At 37.6% G+C, this 9,486-nt stretch overlaps 1 non-coding gene across 1 annotated transcript; it reads left to right on the forward strand.

Annotated features, from left to right (window-relative positions):
- The first annotated feature begins 5,003 nt into the window (after positions 1-5,003).
- LOC148568504 (small nucleolar RNA R71) lies at positions 5,004-5,111 on the forward strand. The gene has a single exon (XR_015881614.1). It is a non-coding gene; the product is annotated as a small nucleolar RNA R71 (small nucleolar RNA).
- The last annotated feature ends 4,375 nt before the right edge of the window (positions 5,112-9,486 follow it).

The following is a 9,486-nucleotide window of genomic DNA, read 5'->3' on the forward strand; positions in this document are numbered from 1 at the left end:
TCATTCAATCATTGAATCCTACTCGGAATACCACAGACAAGGTTTAGACCTTCCGGATTCTCTTGAATGCCGCCATCATTCTAGCTTACACCACGAAGATTCTGATTAAGAGATCTAAGAGATACTCATTCAATCTAATGTAGAACGGAAGTGGTTGTCAGGCACGCGTTCATAGGGAATGATGATGATTGTCACGTTCATCACATTCAGGTTGAAGTACGAATGAATATCTTAGAAGCGAAGCAAGATGAATTGAATAGAAAACAGTAGTACTTTGCATTAATCTTTGAGGAACAGCAGAGCTCCACACCTTAATCTATGGAGTGTAGAAACTCTACCATTAAAAATACATAAGTGAAAGGTCCAGGCATGGCCGAGATGGCCAGCCTCCAAAACGTGATCACAGGATCAAAATACGATCCAGGATGCCTAATACAATAGTAAAAGGTCCTATTTATAATAAACTAGCTACTAGGGTTTACAAAAGTGAGTAATTGATGCATAAATCCACTTCCCGGGTCCACTTGGTGTGTGCTTGGGCTGAGCTTTAACTTTTCACGTGCAGAGGCCATTTGTGGAGTTGAACGCCAGGTTGTGATCCATTTCTGGCGTTCAACTCTGGTTTTTGATCCCTTTCTGGCGCTGAACTCCAGAATTGGGCAGAGAGCTGGCGTTGAACGCCAGTTTACGTCATCTAAAATTTGGCAAAGTATGAACTATTATATATTTCTGGAAAGCCCTGGATGTCTAATTTCCAAAGCAATTGGAAGCGCGCCATTTCGAGTTCTGTAGCTCCAGAAAATCCACTTTGAGTGCAGGGAGGTCAGAATCCAACAGCATCAGCAGTCCTTCTTCACCTCTGAATCTGATTTTTGCTCAAGTCCCTCAATTTCAGCCAGAAAATACCTTAAATCACAGAAAAACACACAAACTCATAGTAAAGTCCAGAAATGTGAATTTAACATAAAAACTAATGAAAACATCCCTAAAAGTAACTAGATCCTACTAAAAACATACTAAAAACAATGCCAAAAAAGCGTATAAATTATCCGCTCATCACAACACCAAACTTAAATTGTTGCTTGTCCCCAAGCAACTGAAAATCAAGTAGGATAAAAAGAAGAGAATATACTATAAATTCCAAACTATCAATGAAACATAGCTCCAATCAAATGAGCGGGACTTATAGCTTTTTGCCTCTTGAATAGTTTTGGCATCTCACTTTATCCATTGAGGTTCAGAATGATTGGCATCTATAGGAACTCAGAGTTCAGATAGTGTTATTGATTCTCCTAGTTCAGTATGATGATTCTTGAACACAGCTATTTTATGAGTCTTGGCCGTGGCCCTAAGCACTTTGTTTTCCAGTATTACCACCGGATACATAAATGCCACAGACACATAATTGGGTAAACCTTTTCAGATTGTGACTCAGCTTTGCTAAAGTCCCCAATTAGAGGTGTCCAGGGTTCTTAAGCACACTCTTTTTTTGCTTTGGACCTTGACTTTAACCGCTCAGTCTCAAATTTTCACTTGACACCTTCACGCCACAAGCACATGGTTAGGGACAGCTTGGTTTAGCCGCTTAGGCCAGGATTTTATTCCTTTAGGCCCTCCTATCCACTGATGCTCAAAGCCTTGGGATCCTTTTTATTTGCCCTTGCCTTTTGGTTTTAAGGGTTACTGGCTTTTTGCTCTTGCCTCTTGGTTTTAAGAGCTTTTGGCTTTTTCTGCTTGCTTTTTCTTTTTTTTTTCTTTCTATTTTTTTTCGCCTATTTTTTTCTCTTTTTTTTTTCTGCAAGCCTTGTTCTTTGCTGCTTTTTCTTGCTTCAAGAATCATTTTTTATGATTTTTCAGATTATCAAATAACATGTCTCCTAGTCATCATTCTTTCAAGAGCCAACATATTTAACATTCTTAAACAACAACTTCAAAAGACATATGCACTGTTCAAGCATACATTCAGAAAACAAGAAGCATTGTCACCACATCAATATAATTAAGCTAAGTTTAAGGATAAATTCGAAACTCATGTACTTCTTGTTCTTTTGAATTAAAACATTTTTCATTTAAGAGAGGTGATGGATTCATAGGACATTCATAACTTTAAGACAAAGTTATTAACTAATAATGATCATGTAATGAAGACACAAATATAGATAAGCACATAACATAGAAAATGAAAAACAGAAGAAATAAGAAAAAGGAATGAATCCACCTTAGTGATGGTGGCGTTTCCTTCTTGAGGAACAAATGATGTCCTTGAGCTCTTCTATGTCTCTTCCTTGCCTTTGTTGCTCCTCCTTCATTGCTTTTAGATCTTCTCTGATTTCATGAAGGATGATGGAGTGCTCTTGATGTTCCACCCTTAGTTGCTTCCAATAATTGTGTGGAAGAAAATGTATCCCCTCAGGTATCTCAGGGATCTCTTGATTTGCAGTCAAATGTTCTACCACTGAGCTATAGACCCTTGATGGAAGCTTTTGTTTTCCCTTTTCTCTTTCTAGAGGTTTCTCTGGCCTTAGGTGCCATCAATGGTTATGGAAAAAAAACAAAAAAGCTATGCTTTTACCACACCAAACTTAGAATGTTGCTCGCCCTCGAGCAAAAGAAGAAAGAATAGAAGAAGAAGAAGAAGATATGGAGGAGATGGATGGATGTGTGTATTCGGCCATATGGGTGGGATTGGGTGGGAGAGAGATGTTGAATTTTGAAGGTAGTGGGTGTATGGATGTGAGTGGTAAATGGAAAATAGAAGGGATGATCATGAATGGAAAGAGAGATGATGAGGTAGGTGGGGATCCTGTGGAGTCCACAGATCCTGAGATGATCCTGTGGGGTCCACAGATCCTGAGATGATCCTGTGGGGTCCACAAATCCTGAGGTGTCAAGGCATTTACATCCCTGCACCAATTTAGGCATGTAAAATGCCCTTGCACACAACTCTGGGCGTTCAGCGCCAGGTTGGTGCCCATTTTGGGCGTTCAACACCCATTTGTTACCATTTTTGGCGTTGAACGCCAGAACCATGCTTGTTCTGGGCGTTCAGCGCCAGGATGCTGCCCATTTTGGGCGTTCAGCACTAGAACCATGCTCTGTTCTGGCGTTGAACGCCAGGCAGATGCTTCCTCCAGGGTGTGATTTTTCTTCTGCTGTTTTTGATTCCGTTTTCAATTTTTATATTTATTTTGTGACTCCACATGATCATGAACCTATAAAGACATATAACTAAGAAAAATATAGTTAGATAAATAAAAATTGGGTTGCCTCCCAACAAGCGCTTCTTTAATGTCAATAGCTTGACAATGGGCTCTCATGGAGCCTCACAGATGTTCAGAGCATTGTTGAAACTCCCCAACACCAAACTTAGAGTTTGGATATGGGAGTTCAACACCAAACTTAGAGTTTGGTTGTGGCCTCCCAACACCAAACTTAGAGTTTGACTGTGGGGGCTTTGTTTGACTCTACTTTGAGAGAAGCTTCTTCTGCTTCCTCTCCATGGATGCAGAGAGAGATCCTTGAGTTGTAAACACAAGGTTGTCCTCATTCAATTGAAGGATCAATTCTCCTATGTCCACATCAATCACAACTCTTGCTGTGGCTAGGAAAGGTCTTCCCAGGATGATGGATTCATCCTCTTCCTTTCCAGTATCCAGGACTATGAAATCAGCAGGGATGTAAAGGCCTTCAACCTTTACTAATACGTCCTCTACTTGTCCATAAGCTTGTTTTCTAGAATTATCTGCCATCTCTAATGAGATTTTAGCAGCTTGCACCCCATAGATTCCCAGCTTCTCTATTACAGAGAGGGGCATGAGGTTTATCCCTGAACCAAGGTCACACAGAGCCTTAAAGATCATGGTGCCTATGGTACAAGGTATTATGAACTTTCCAGGATCCTGTCTCTTCTGAGGTAATGTCAGTTGATCCAGATCACTTAGTTCATTGATGAACAAGGGAGGTTCAACTTCCCAAGTATCAATGCCAAATAATTTGGCATTCAGCTTCATGATTGCACCAAGAAACTTGGCTGTTTGCTCTTCAGTAACATCCTCATTCTCTTCAGAAGAGGAATACTCATCAGAGCTCATGAATGGCATAAGGAGGTTTAATGGGATCTCTATGATCTCTAGATGAGCCTCAGAGTCCTTTGGTTCCTCAGAGGGAAGCTCCTTATTGATCACTGGACGTCCCAGGAGGTCTTCCTCCTTGGGATTCACGTCCTCCTCCCCTGGTTCGGCCATAGTGCTTATGTCAATGGCCTTGCACTCTCCTTTTGGATTCTCTTCTGTATTGCTTGGGAGAGTACTAGGAGGAATTTCAATGATCCTTTTACTCAGCTGGCCCACTTGTGCTTCCAAATTTCTAATGGAAGACCTTGTTTCATTCATGAAACTTGCAGTGGCCTTGGATAGATCAGAGACTAAGTTTGCTAAATTAAAAGTATTTTGTTCAGAGTTCTCTGTCTGTTGCTGAGTGGATGATGGGAAAGGCTTGCTATTGCTAAACCTATTTCTTCCACCATTATTAAAGCCTTGTTGAGGCTTTTGATCCTTCCATGAGAAATTTGGATGATTTCTCCATGATGGATTATAGGTGTTTCCATAAGGTTCACCTAAGTAATTCACCTCTGCTATTGCAGGGTTTTCAGGATCATAAGCTTCTTCTGCATAAGAAGCCTCTTGAGTACTGTTAGATGCAGCTTGCATTCCATTCAGACTTTGAGAAATCATATTGACTTGCTGAGTCAATATTTTATTCTGAGCCAATATGGCATTCAGAGTATCAATTTCAAGAACTCCTTTCTTCATAGGCGTCCCATTACTCACAGGATTCCTCTCAGAAGTGTACATGAATTGGTTATTAGCAACCATGTCAATAAGTTCTTGAGCTTCTGCAGGCATTTTCTTTAGGTGAATGGATCCACCTGCAGAAGTATCCAATGTCATCTTAGCTAATTCAGATAAACCATCATAGAATATATCCAGGATGGTCCATTCTGAAAGCATGTCAGAAGGACACTTTTTGGTCAACTGTTTGTATCTTTCCCAAGCTTCATAGAGGGATTCACCATCTTTTTGTTTGAAGGTTTGAACATCCACTCTAAGCTTGCTCAGCTTTTGAGGAGGAAAGAACTTGGCTAAGAAAGCCATGACCAGCTTATCCCAAGAGTTCAGGCTATCTTTAGGTTGAGAGTCCAACCATATTCTAGCTCTGTCTCTTACAACAAATGGGAAAAGCATGAGCCTGTAGACTTCAGGATCTACTCCATTAGTCTTGACAGTATCACATATCTGCAAGAATTCAGTTAAGAACTGAAAAGGATCTTCAGATGGAAGTCCATGAAACTTGCAGTTCTGCTACATCAGAGAAACTAATTGAGGTTTCAGCTCAAAGTTGTTTGCTCCAATGGCAGGAATGGAGATGCTTCTTCCATGTAAATTGGAATTAGGTGCAGTAAAGTCACCAAGCATTCTCCTTGCATTATTATTATTTTCGGCTGCCATATCCTCTTCCTGTTTGATAATTTCTGACAGGTGCTTGCTGGTTTGTTGTAATTCATCTTCTCTTAGTTTCTTCTTCAGAGTCCTTTCAGGTTCTGGATATTCTTGTCCTTGCTCCTGCTCATATGACAAAGAAGAGGGCACAGAATAATAATAATAGAGATCCTTTTTTTTTTGAGTAAGGGAGAGATGTTAGTAGATGAATAAATAAATAGAAGGATATGAGAGAGAAGAAAATTTTCGAAAATAATTTTTGAAAAGGAGTTAGTGATTTTCGGAAATGGTTTTTGAAAAATGTTAGTAATTTTCGAAAATTGTTTTAAAATCAAAGATTAAAATAATTAGTTAATTAAAAAGAAATTTTTGAAAAAGGGGGAAGATATTTTCGAAAATAGAGAGAGAGAGTTAGTTAGGTAGTTTTGAAAAAGATAAGAAATAAACAAAAAGTTAGTTAGTTAGTTGAAACAATTTTTGAAAAGATAAGAAGTTAGGAAGTTAGAAAAGATATTTTGAAATCAAATTTTTGGAAAAGATGAGATAAGAAGATATTTTTGAAAAGATATGATTGAAATTAGTTTTGAAAAAGATTTGATTTTTAAAATCACAATTAATGACTTGATTCAGAAGAAATCACAAGATATAATTCTAAAACTCAAAGTTTGAATCTTTCTTAACAAGCAAGTAACAAACTTGAAATTTTTGAATCAAAACATTAATTGTTATTGTTATTTTCGAAAATTATGATATAAAATTAAGAAAAAGATTTTTTGAAAAATATTTTTGAATTTTCGAAAATAACTAAGAAAAATGAAAAAGATTTGATTTTTGAAAAAGATTTTGAAAAAGGTAAGATTTTTAAATTGAAAATTTGATTTGACTCATAAAAACAAATAGATTTTAAAATTTTTTGAAAAAGTCAAATCTAATTTTCGAAATTTTAAGAGAGAAAAAAGGAAAAGATATTTTTTTTTATTTTTGAATTTTTATAATGAGAGGAAAAACATGAAAATTATGCAATGCATGAAATTTTTAGATCAAAACAATGAATGCATGCAAGAATGCTATGAATGTCAAGATGAACACCAAGAACACTATGAAGATCATGATGAACATCAAGAACACATTTTTGAAAAATTTTTAATGCAAAGAAAACATGCAAGACACCAAACTTAGAATTCTTTAATGCTTAGGAACTAAGAATTCAAGAATGCATATGAAAAACAAGAAAAGACACAAAACATGCAAATGCAAAGATCAAACAAGAAGACTTACCAAGAACAACTTGAAGATCATGAAGAACACTATGAATGCATGAATTTTTTTCGAAAAATGCAAGATGCACATGCAATTGACACCAAACTTATAACATGACTCAAGACTCAAACAAGAAACACAAAATATTTTTGATTTTTTTTTATTTTCTAATTTTTTTTGTATTTTTTTTCAAAAATTATTATGAAAAAGAAAAATAAGGATTCCAAAATTTTTAATATGAATTCTAGGAATCTTGCATTCTTAGTCTAAAGCTTCAGTCCAAGAATTAGACATGGCTCACTAGCCAGCCAAGCTTTCAATGAAAGCTCCGGTCCAAAACACTAGACATGGCTCAATGGCCAGCCAAGCTTCAGCAAACATAGATACCTCTCATGTATACAACAGCTGATATTTCACCCAACTTCATATACTTATGAGTGGAAGCCTCAGTCCAAAAGAATTTAGACATGGCTTTACAGCCAGCCAGGCTTCACATGCTTCATGAAACACTAGAATTCATTCTTTAAAAATTTTGAATAAAATTATAAAATTTTTGAAAACATTTTTATTTAAAAAATTTTTTTTTTTCGAAAACACAGGAGAAAATTTTTGAAAGATTTTTGAAAAATTTTTGAAAACTTTTTGAAAAGAAAACAAAAAGAAAATTACCTAATCTGAGCAACAGGATGAACCGTCAGTTGTCCAAACTCGAACAATCCCCGGCAACGGCGCCAAAAACTTGGTGCGCAGAAATTGTGATTACACTTTGATTATGTAAAATTCATCGCTCTTTCTTTCCCTGGTAATGGTGCCAAAAACATGATGCCAATACCATGGTTCACAACTTCGCACAACTAACCAGCAAGTGCACTGGGTCGTCCAAGTAATACCTTACGTGAGTAAGGGTCGAATCCCACGGAGATTGTTGGTATGAAGCAAGCTATGGTCACCTTGTAAATCTCAGTCAGGCGGATATAAAATAGTGATGGAGTTTTCGAAAATAATATAATAAAAGAGGGATAGAAATACTTATGTAATTCATTGGTGAGAATTTCAGATAAGCGAATAGAGATGCTTTCGTTCCTCTGAACCTCTGCTTTCCTGCTATCTTCATCCAATCAGTATTACTCCTTTCCATGGCTGGCTTTATGTGATACATCACCATTGTCAATGGCTACTTTCGGTCTTCTCTCGGAAAAATTATCCAAATGCCCTGTCACGGCACGGCTAATCGTCTAGAGGCATCACCCTTGTCAATGGTTTCATCCTATCCTCTCAGTGAAAATGGTCAACGCACCCTGTCACGGCACGGCTATTCATCTGTCGGTTCTCGATCATGCTGGAATAGGATTTACTATCCTTTTGCGTCTGTCACTACGCCCGGCAATCGCGAGTTTGAAGCTCATCACAGTCATTCAATCATTGAATCCTACTCGGAATACCACAGACAAGGTTTAGACCTTTCGGATTCTCTTGAATGCCGCCATCATTCTAGCTTACACCACGAAGATTCTGATTAAGAGATCTAAGAGATACTCATTCAATCTAATGTAGAACGGAAGTGGTTGTCAGGCACGCGTTCATAGGGAATGATGATGATTGTCACGTTCATCACATTCAGGTTGAAGTACGAATGAATATCTTAGAAGCGAAGCAAGATGAATTGAATAGAAAACAGTAGTACTTTGCATTAATCTTTGAGGAACAGCAGAGCTCCACACCTTAATCTATGGAGTGTAGAAACTCTACCATTAAAAATACATAAGTGAAAGGTCCAGGCATGGCCGAGATGGCCAGCCTCCAAAACGTGATCACAGGATCAAAATACGATCCAGGATGCCTAATACAATAGTAAAAGGTCCTATTTATAATAAACTAGCTACTAGGGTTTACAAAAGTAAGTAATTGATGCATAAATCCACTTCCGGGGCCCACTTGGTGTGTGCTTGGGCTGAGCTTTAACTTTTCATGTGCAGAGGCCATTTATGGAGTTGAACGCCAGGTTGTGATCCATTTCTGGCGTTCAACTCTAGTTTTTGATCCCTTTCTGGCGCTGAACTCTAGAATTGGGCAGAGAGCTGACGTTGAACGCCAGTTTACGTCGTCTAAACTTGGGAAAAGTATGGACTATTATACATTGCTGGAAAGCCCTGGATGTCTACTTTCCAACGCAATTAGAAGCGCACCATTTCGAGTTCTATAGCTCGAGAAAATCCACTTTGAGTGCAGGGAGGTCAGAATCCAACAGCATCAGCAGTCCTTCTTCACCTCTGAATCTGATTTTTGCTCAAGTCCCTCAATTTCAGCCAGAAAATACCTGAAATCATAGAAAAACATACAAACTCATAGTAAAGTCCAGAAATGTGAATTTAACATAAATACTAATGAAAACATCCCTAAAAGTAACTAGATCCTACTAAAAACATACTAAAAACAATGCCAAAAAGCGTATAAATTATCCGCTCATCATCCATCAAAGTTTAATTTTAGTTGTCACACGTCCAACCCAATAAAGATAATTGAGAGTATTAGTCTCGGGTCGTTCTCCCTAGAAATTACAATCGAGTGCTCAATTATTGGGTATGAGGTCAAAGGGGGTTGGATTAATAAAACAAGAAATTAAAAAGGCAAGAAATGTAAATCAAACCACTAAGGAAAGCAATTACTAAAAAGAGGCATTCATGGCAAGGATTGATAATCTAGGCTTTCTATCCTAGTCATTAATTAT

The sequence above is a fragment of the Arachis ipaensis genome, chromosome B4 (genome assembly GCF_059453495.1).
Source record: "Arachis ipaensis isolate K30076 ecotype BB chromosome B4, ASM5945349v1, whole genome shotgun sequence".
Taxonomy (NCBI): Eukaryota; Viridiplantae; Streptophyta; class Magnoliopsida; order Fabales; family Fabaceae; genus Arachis; species Arachis ipaensis.